This window comes from Rhinopithecus roxellana, chromosome 7 (assembly GCF_007565055.1).
Source record: "Rhinopithecus roxellana isolate Shanxi Qingling chromosome 7, ASM756505v1, whole genome shotgun sequence".
NCBI lineage: Eukaryota > Metazoa > Chordata > Mammalia > Primates > Cercopithecidae > Rhinopithecus > Rhinopithecus roxellana.
In genome coordinates this window covers 103051897-103062382 of record NC_044555.1, presented here as the reverse complement: position 1 = coordinate 103062382, position 10486 = coordinate 103051897, and positions in this window count along the sequence as shown.

Sequence of the window (10486 nt, the reverse complement as noted above, 5' to 3'; positions counted from 1 at the left end):
TTGGGATGCTGAGATGGGAGGATAGCTTGAGGCCAGGAGTTTGAGATCAGCCTGGACAACATAGCAAGACCCTGTCTCTACAAAAACTGAAGAAAAAAAAAATAGGCGTGGTGGTGCACACCTGTAGTCCAAGCTACTGTACTCAGGAGGCTGAGGTGGGAGGAGTGCTTGAGCCCAGGAGGTCAAAGCTGCAGTGAGCCATGATTGCACTACTGCACTCCAGCCTGGGTGACAGAGGAAGACACTGTCTCAAAAGAAAGAAAGAATGAAAGAAAGAATGAACAGACAGAAGAAAGGAAGGAGAAAGAAGGAAAGAAAGAAAGAAAGAAAGAAAGAAAGAAAGAAAGAAAGAAAGAAAGAAAGAGAGAGAGAGAGAGAAAGAGAGAAAGAGAGAAAGAGAGAAAGAGAGAAAGAGAAAGAGAGAAAGAGGGAGGGAGGGAGGAAGAAAGGGCAAGAAAAGAGGGAAAAGCTTATAGATTAAAAGAAACTTAAGAGATGACTTATCAACCAAATGCCATTATATGGTACAAACCTTATTTTGGATCATGATTCAAATAACCCAATGTGAAATAAATGAGATAATTGGGGAAATATGACCATGGATTGGATGATTGATGACATTAAGAAATAATTCATTTTTATAGGTATTATAGTTATGTTTAAAGAGTCCATTTCTTTTGAAGATATATGTTGAAATATTTAAAATGAAATGACATGAAATCTTGTGTGTGTATGGTATATGCAACCAGTGTGTGTGCCCTATAAATAGCTTTGCAGGGGGGGCGGAGCAAGATGGCCGAATAGGAACAGCTCCAGTCTCCAACTCCCAGCGCGAGCGACACAGAAGACCGGTGATTTCTGCATTTTCAACTGAGGTACTGGGGTCATCTCACTAGGGAGTGCCGGACAATCGGTGCTGGTCAGCTGCTGCAGCCTGACCAGCGAGAGCTGAAGCAGGGCGAGGCATCGCCTCACCTGGAAGCGCAAGGGGGAAGGGGATCCGTTTTCCTAGCCAGGGGAACTGAGACACACAACACCTGGAAAATCGGGTAACTCCCACCCCAATACTGCGCTGTAAGCATACAGGCATTCCAGGAGAATATATCCCACACCTGGCCGGGAGGGTCCCACGCCCACGAAGCCTCCCTCACTGCTAACACAGCAGTCTGCCGCGATCTATCCACAAGGCAGCAGCGAGGCTGGGGGAGGGGCGCCCGCCATTGCTGAGGCTTAAGTAGGTAAACAAAGCCGCTGGGAAGCTCGAACTGGGTGGAGCTCACAGCAGCTCAAGGAAGCCTGCCTGTCTCTGTAGTCTCCACCTCTGGGGACAGCGCACAGCTGAAGACCAACAGGGGAAGTAGTGGGAGCCGGTGCAGACGCGAACGACTCTGTCTGACAGCTTTGGGGAGAGCCGCGGATCTCCCAACGCGGAGGTTGAGATCTGAGAACGGACAGACTGCCTGCTCAGGTGTGTCCCTGACCCCTGAGTAGCCTAGCTGGGAGAAATCCCCCACTAGGGGCAGTCTGACACCCCACACCTCACAGGGTGGAGTACACCCCTGAGAGGACACTTCCAAAGGAAGAATCAGACAGGTACACTCGCTGTTCAGCAATATTCTATCTTCGGCAACCTCTGCTGCTGATACCCAGGCAAACAGGGTCTGGAGTGGACCTCAAGCAATCTCCAACAGACCAACAGAGAGTCCTTCTGACTGTCAGAAGGAAAACTATCAAACAGGAAGGACACCTATACCAAAACCCCATCAGTTCGTCACCACCATCAAAGACCAGAGACAGATAAAACCACAAAGATGGGGAAGAAGCAGGGCAGAAAAGCTGGAAATTCAAAAAATAAGAGCGCATCTCCCCCTGCAAAGGAGCGCAGCCCATCACCAGCAACGGATCAAAGCTGGTCAGAGAATGACTTGGACGAGAGGAGAGAAGAAGGCTTCAGTCCATCAAACTTATCAGAGCTAAAGGAGGAATTACGTACCCAGCGCAAAGAAACTAAAAATCTTGAAAAAAGAGTGGAAGAATTGACAGCTAGACTCATTAATGCAGAGAAGATCATAAACGAAATGACAGAGATGAAAACCATGACACGAGAAATACGTGACAAATGCACAAGCTTCAGTAACCGACTCGATCAACTGGAAGAAAGAGTATCAGCGATTGAAGATCAAATGAATGAAATGAAGCGAGAAGAGAAACCAAAAGAAAAAAGAAGAAAAAGAAATGAGCAAAGCCTGCAAGAAGTATGGGATTACGTAAAAAGACCAAATCTACGTCTGATTGGGGTGCCTGAAAGTGAGGGGGAAAATGGAACCAAGTTGGAAAACACTCTTCAGGATATCATCCAGGAGAACTTCCCCAACCTAGTAGGGCAGGCCAACATTCAAATTCAGGAAATACAGAGAACGCCACAAAGATACTCCTCCAGAAGAGCAACTCCAAGACACATAATTGCCAGATTCACCAAAGTTGAAATGAAGGAAAAAATCTTAAGGGCAGCCAGAGAGAAAGGTCGGGTCACCCACAAAGGGAAGCCCATCAGACTAACAGCAGATCTCTCGGCAGAAACTCTCCAAGCCAGAAGAGAGTGGGGGCCAATATTCAACGTTCTTAAAGAAAAGAATTTTCAACCCAGAATTTCATATCCAGCCAAACTAAGTTTCATAAGTGAAGGAGAAATAAAATCCTTTACAGATAAGCAAATGCTTAGAGATTTTGTCACCACCAGGCCTGCCTTACAAGAGACCCTGAAGGAAGCCCTAAACATGGAAAGGAACAACCGGTACCAGCCATCGCAAAAACATGGCAAAATGTAAAGACCATCGAGGCTAGGAAGAAACTGCATCAACTAACGAGCAAAATAACCAGTTAATATCATAATGGCAGGATCAAGTTCACACATAACAATATTAACCTTAAATGTTAATGGACTAAATGCTCCAATTAAAAGACACAGACTGGCAAACTGGATAAAGAGTCAAGACCCATCAGTCTGCTGTATTCAGGAGACCCATCTCACATGCAGAGACATACATAGGCTCAAAATAAAGGGATGGAGGAAGATCTACCAAGCAAATGGAGAACAAAAAAAAGCAGGGGTTGCAATCCTAGTCTCTGATAAAACAGACTTTAAACCATCAAAGATCAAAAGAGACAAAGAAGGCCATTACATAATGGTAAAGGGATCAATTCAACAGGAAGAGCTAACTCTCCTAAATATATATGCACCCAATACAGGAGCACCCAGATTCATAAAGCAAGTCCTTAGAGACTTACAAAGAGACTTAGACTCCCATACAATAATAATGGGAGACTTCAACACTCCGCTGTCAACATTAGACAGATCAACGAGACAGAAAGTTAACAAGGATATCCAGGAATTGAACTCATCTCTGCACCAAGCGGACCTAATAGACATCTATAGAACTCTCCACCCCAAATCAACAGAATATACATTCTTCTCAGCACCACATCGCACTTATTCCAAAATTGACCACATAATTGGAAGTAAAGTACTCCTCAGCAAATGTAAAAGAACAGAAATTATAACAAACTGTCTCTCAGACCACAGTGCAATCAAACTAGAACTCAGGACTAAGAAACTCAATCAAAACTGCTCAACTACATGGAAACTGAACAACCTGCTCCTGAATGACTACTGGGTGCATAACGAAATGAAAGCGGAAATAAAGATGTTCTTTGAAACCAATGAGAACAAAGATACAACATACCAGAATCTCTGGGACACATTTAAAGCAGTGTGTAGAGGGAAATTTATAGCACTAAATGCCCACAAGAGAAAGCAGGAAAGATCTAAAATTGACACTCTAACATCACAATTAAAAGAACTAGAGAGGCAAGAGCAATCACATTCAAAAGCTAGCAGAAGGCAAGAAATAACTAAGATCAGAGCAGAACTGAAGGAGATAGAGACACAAAAAACCCTCCAAAAAATCAATGAATCCAGGAGTTGGTTTTTTGAAAAGATCAACAAAATTGACAGACCGCTAGCAAGGCTAATAAAGAAAAAAAGAGAGAGGAATCAAATAGATGCAATAAAAAATGATAAAGGGGATATCACCACTGACCCCACAGAAATACAAACTACCGTCAGAGAATACTATAAACGCCTCTACGCAAATCAACTAGAAAATCTAGAAGAAATGGATAATTTCCTGGACACTTACACTCTCCCAAGGCTAAACCAGGAAGAAGTTGAATCCCTGAATAGACCAATAGCAGGCTCTGAAATTGAGGCAACAATTAATAGCCTACCCACCAAAAAAAGTCCAGGACCAGATGGATTCACAGCTGAATTCTACCAGAGGTACAAGGAGGAGCTGGTACCATTCCTTCTGAAACTATTCCAATCAATAGAAAAAGAGGGAATCCTCCCTAACTCATTTTATGAGGCCAACATCATCCTGATACCAAAGCCTGGCAGAGACACAACAAAAAAAGAGAATTTTAGACCAATATCCCTGATGAACATTGATGCAAAAATCCTCAATAAAATACTGGCAAACCGGATTCAGCAGCACATCAAAAAGCTTATCCACCATGATCAAGTGGGCTTCATCCCTGGGATGCAAGGCTGGTTCAACATTCGCAAATCAATAAACGTAATCCAGCATATAAACAGAACCAAAGACAAGAACCACATGATTATCTCAATAGATGCAGAAAAGGCTTTTGACAAAATTCAACAGCCCTTCATGCTAAAAACGCTCAATAAATTCGGTATTGATGGAACGTACCTCAAAATAATAAGAGCTATTTATGACAAACCCACAGCTAATATCATACTGAATGGGCAAAAACTGGAAAAATTCCCTTTGAAAACTGGCACAAGACAGGGATGCCCTCTCTCACCACTCCTATTCAACATAGTGTTGGAAGTTCTGGCTAGGGCAATCAGGCAAGAGAAAGAAATCAAGGGTATCCAGTTAGGAAAAGAAGAAGTCAAATTGTCCCTGTTTGCAGATGACATGATTGTATATTTAGAAAACCCCATCGTCTCAGCCCAAAATCTCCTTAAGCTGATAAGCAACTTCAGCAAAGTCTCAGGATACAAAATTAATGTGCAAAAATCACAAGCATTCTTTTACACCAGCAACAGACAAGCAGAGAGCCAAATCAGGAATGAACTTCCATTCACAATTGCTTCAAAGAGAATAAAATACCTAGGAATCCAGCTTACAAGGGATGTAAAGGACCTCTTCAAGGAGAACTACAAACCACTGCTCAGTGAAATAAAAGGGGACACAAACAAATGGAAGAACATACCATGCTCATGGATAGGAAGAATCAATATCGTGAAAATGGCCATACTCCCCAAGGTTATTTATAGATTCAATGCCATCCCCATCAAGCTACCAATGAGTTTCTTCACAGAATTGGAAAAAACTGCTTTAAAGTTCATATGGAACCAAAAAAGAGCCCGCATTGCCAAGACAATCCTAGGTCAAAAGGACAAAGCTGGAGGCGTCACGCTACCTGACTTCAAACTATACTACAAGGCTACAGTAACCAAAACAGCATGGTACTGGTACCAAAACAGAGATATAGACCAATGGAACAGAACAGAGTCCTCAGAAATAATACCGCACATCTACAGCCATCTGATCTTTGACAAACCTGAGAGAAACAAGAAATGGGGAAAGGATTCCCTATTTAATAAATGGTGCTGGGAAAATTGGCTAGCCATAAGTAGAAAGCTGAAACTGGATCCTTTCCTTACCCCTTATACGAAGATTAATTCAAGATGGATTAGAGACTTAAATGTTAGACCTAATACCATAAAAACCCTAGAAGAAAATCTAGGTAGTACCATTCAGGAAATAGGCATGGGCAAGGACTTCATGTCTAAAACACCAAAAGCAACGGCAGCAAAAGCCAAAATTGACAAATGGGATCTAATTAAACTAAAGAGCTTTTGCATAGCAAAAGAAACTACCATCAGAGTGAACAGGCAACCTACAGAATGGGAGAAAATTTTTGCAACCTACTCAACTGACAAAGGGCTAATATCCAGAATTTACAAAGAACTCAAACAAATATACGAGAAAAAAACAAACAACCCCATCAAAAAGTGGGGAAAGGATATGAACAGACATTTCTCAAAAGAAGATATTCATACAGCCAACAGACACATGAAAAAATGCTCATCATCACTGGCCATCAGAGAAATGCAAATCAAAACCACAATGAGATACCATCTCACACCAGTTAGAATGGCAATCATTAAGAAGTCAGGAAACAACAGGTGTTGGAGAGGATGTGGAGAAATAGGAACACTTTTACACTGTTGGTGGGATTGTAAACTAGTTCAACCATTATGGAAAACAGTATGGCAATTCCTCAAGGATCTAGAACTAGATGTACCATATGACCCAGCCATCCCACTACTGGGTATATACCCAAAGGATCATAAATTATTCTACTACAAAGACACATGTACACGTATGTTTATTGCGGCACTATTCACAATAGCAAAGACTTGGAATCAACCCAAATGTCCATCTGTGACAGACTGGATTAAGAAAATGTGGCACATATACACCATGGAATACTATGCAGCCATAAAAAAGGATGAGTTTGCGTCCTTTGTAGGGACATGGATTCAGCTGGAAACCATCATTCTTAGCAAACTATCACAAGAAGAGAAAACCAAACACCGCATGTTCTCACTCATAGGTGGGAACTGAACAATGAGATCACTTGGACTCGGGAAGGGGAACATCACACACTGGGGTCTATCATGGGGAGGGGGGAGGGGGGAGGAGGGAGAGATTGCATTGGGGAGTTATACATGATATAAATGATGAATTGATGGGTGCTGACGAGTTGATGGGTGCAGCACACCAACATGGCATAAGTATACATATGTAACAAACCTGCACGTTATGCACATGTACCCTAGAACTTAAAGTATAATAAAAAAAAAAATAAATAAATAGCTTTGCAATATACAAGATGTCTACTGTTGTTTTCCAACTGAAGAGCTTGTCTGGGAAAGTTTGCAGTAGCACCACAGGTGGAAACAGTAATGAAGAATCAGACAGTTAATCCTGAGGAATAAGAAAACCTTGCGTCACGGGCAAAGATTTCATGATGAAAACATCAAAAGCAATTGCAAGAAAAGCAAAAATTGACAAATGGGATCTAATTAAACTAAAGAGCTTCTGCACAGCAAAAGAAACTACCATCAGAGTAAACAGAGAACCTGCAGAATGAGAGAAAAATTTTGCAATCTATCCATCTGACAAAGGGCTAATATTCAGAATCTACAAGGAACTTAAACAAATGTACAAGAAAAAAACAAACAACTTCATTGAAAAGCGGGCAAAGGACATGAAGAGACACTTCTGAGAAGAAGACATTTATGCAGCCAACAAACACATGAAAAAAAGCTCAACATCACTGATCATTAGAGAAATGCAAATCAAAACCACAATGAGACACCCTGTCATGCCAGTCAGAATGGCAATTATTAAAAAGTCAAGAAACAACAGATGCTGGCAAAGCTGTGGAGAAATAGGAATGCTTTTACACTGTTGGTGGGAATGTAAATTATTTCAGCCACTATGGAAGACAGTATGGCAATTCCTGAAAGACCTAGAACCAGAATTACTATCTGACCCAGCAATCCCATTGCTGGGTATATACCCAAAGGAATATACATCATTCTATTATAAAGATATATGCATGCATATGTTCATTGCAGCACTATTCATAATAGCAAAGACATGGGACCAACCCAAAGGCCCATCAGTGATAGACTGGATAAAGAAAATGTGGTACATATACACCATGGGATACTATGCAGCCATAAAAAGGAATGAGATCATGTCCTTTGCGGGGACGTCGATGGAGCTGGAAGCCATTACCCTCAGCAAAGTAATGCAGGAATAGAATACCAAACACGGCATGTTCTCACTTATAAGTGGGAGCTGAACAAGGAGAACACATGGACACAGGGAGGGGAGCAACACACACTGGGGCCTGTCAGGGGTGGCGGGTAAGGGAGGGCATCAGGATAAATAGCCAATGCATGTGGAGCTTAATACCTAGGCGATGGGTTGATAGGTGCAGCCAACCACCATGGCACATGTTTACCTGTGTAACAAATCAGTATGTCCTGCACATGTATCCCAGAACTTAAATTTTTAAAAAAGGAAAAGCCTTGCTTCACAGCACTCTTTAAAAGCATCCTTAGGAACAAAAGTAGCATATTTCTTTTGTATCTGTTTTTTGCCCTTTCTCTACCACTTCCCACTCCACATTGCCCCATAGTGAATGTTAATAACCAATTAATTCTCCTCGGATTTCCTCAGAATACTGAGCGGGGAAAGTCTGCTTGCCACTGAAGCAGGAATACAGATCCCTTCCTTACATAGTCCTTATACCTCACATAGGAATGGAGAACTCTGTAGTCATACTTTAACTCTTTTAACAAACATTTACCAAATGTTCACTACATGCCAGAACTCTGCTAGATACTTACACGTTATCTCAATGATCTGGCCCAGACCCATTTTACATATGACTAGACTGAAGTTTGGAGAAATTAAGTGACTCACCCAGGATTACACACACTGCTAATGTAATCATGGGCCATCAATGCTTGTGGAGGCCCTGTGGTCTGTGAAGGGGAGAAAGTCACAGAACAAAGAGGCCCTTCATGTTCAATACCAAGTCCATGCTGCACATGAAGGTTCAGAGCAAGGGAACAACATGGAGTCCACTGAGCTCCATTGTAAGGTAGAAGTGGACTACCAGACAGGACCTTTGCCAGCCCTGAGCCATTAAGGACTTCCCGAGCCCAGCCAATTTACCTGCTTTTCAATAAGATCTTTATTTGCTCTTCTATCCTTGTCTAAAGTTGTTGTCATTTCCTTTTCTGTCTGGCGACACTGAAAGCTGCCTTTAGGCAGTATGACCACACTGGCCCCTTCTGCAACCCCCACCTCACCAAGAAACATATCTTAGGATTCCCTTTGTTTGACTTTTTTCTTCTTTTTTGAGTAGAAAGCATCTTATCTCTCACATTTCTAGAACTTTGGCTATTCAAATTCTTTATTGGATCAGCAAGCAGCTCAGGGTCAGGGGTAAATGGAAAGTGCTATCCTAGCAGCTCTGGTTTCATTATTAAGCAGTTGCGTTGGGAGACATATGGATTCACAGGACCAGAGCCTCCTAGAGCTGCCAAGCTCTCAGAAACTGTGGAACTGGGCCCAATCTGGGATGACTGCAACTTGGCTGCTAAGAGTTCGTTTGATTGTTCATTCATCCCTCCCTTTGTTCTTTTGTTCCAGAAACACTTCTTAACTGCCTACTAGTGCCTTGCTCTCCCCGCCCAACTCAGGAGGCTCTTATCTTGAGGAAGGGGGTGAATTGACCAGTAAACAGAGGGTCACCATCCACTGTGGCTAGTTCTATGAGGGAGAGGCAGTGTCAGATAGTGGTTTAGAAAGTACAATTTAAAAATCACACAGTCCTGGTTTAGACCTCAGCTTTCATACTTATTTGTTGCGTGGCGGTGGATGAGCTATGAAACCTCCTCAGTTAATTCATAGTGGGGAGGTACCTGGTGCTAGAGCAGCACAGATAGGCAGCAGAACATCTCTATCTGACTAATGGGGATCCATAAAACCAGGAGCTAACACAGGATAATTTTATTCTTAGAAACATCTTATCTTCAGCATGGTGGTGTGCACTTGTAATCCCAGTCACTCAGGAGGCTGAGGCAGGAGGATCTCTTGAACCAAGGAGTTGGAAGCTGCAGTGTGACTATGACTTGCAGAGAGCAAGACTTCATGTCTTTCTCTCTCTCACACTCTCATTTTCTCTCTCTCTGTGTGTGTGTGTGTGTGTGGTGTGTGTGTGTGTGTGTGTGTGTCTGTGTGTGTGTATGTATATATATATATATATCCTTGGCAAGGGCAGGCAACAGGCAGGTAGAAGGCTGGGACAAGGGATGTTTGTTCATTGGGATTGAGATGTCCACAGGGGCTCTAGTTCAGAGTCAGATCCATAATTTATAGAAGGATTTAGGGGGCAAGGCAGACTTCACTTCCAGAGGAAATATACGGCTGGCTTTATAGAATAAGAGTATAAATTAGGACTTGGAAATAACAGAACCCGTTAACTAGAATACGGGGGCCACACTAAACAGTACAGGAGCCCTGCTGACAATGCTGGGGTTGGCAAGCATGGCAGTCCTGAGAATGTGCCTCTCAGATCTCTGCAGGGACAGTGACCAAGCTGCTGCTGTGCTCTGAAATCATCATCACATTGGCACTGAGGCCATGCTTCCTAAGGCTGCTCCCCATCATTGTGTGGGCACAGCAGGGAACCTAGACAGGCCTGTCCATGAGACACTGGATTCCTTTGACTGGTGACTGTCTCAAGGACTCCCTGGCAGCCTTGTTAAACTTTCCTTAGAACTACATGGTAGGCTAATACCCTACCT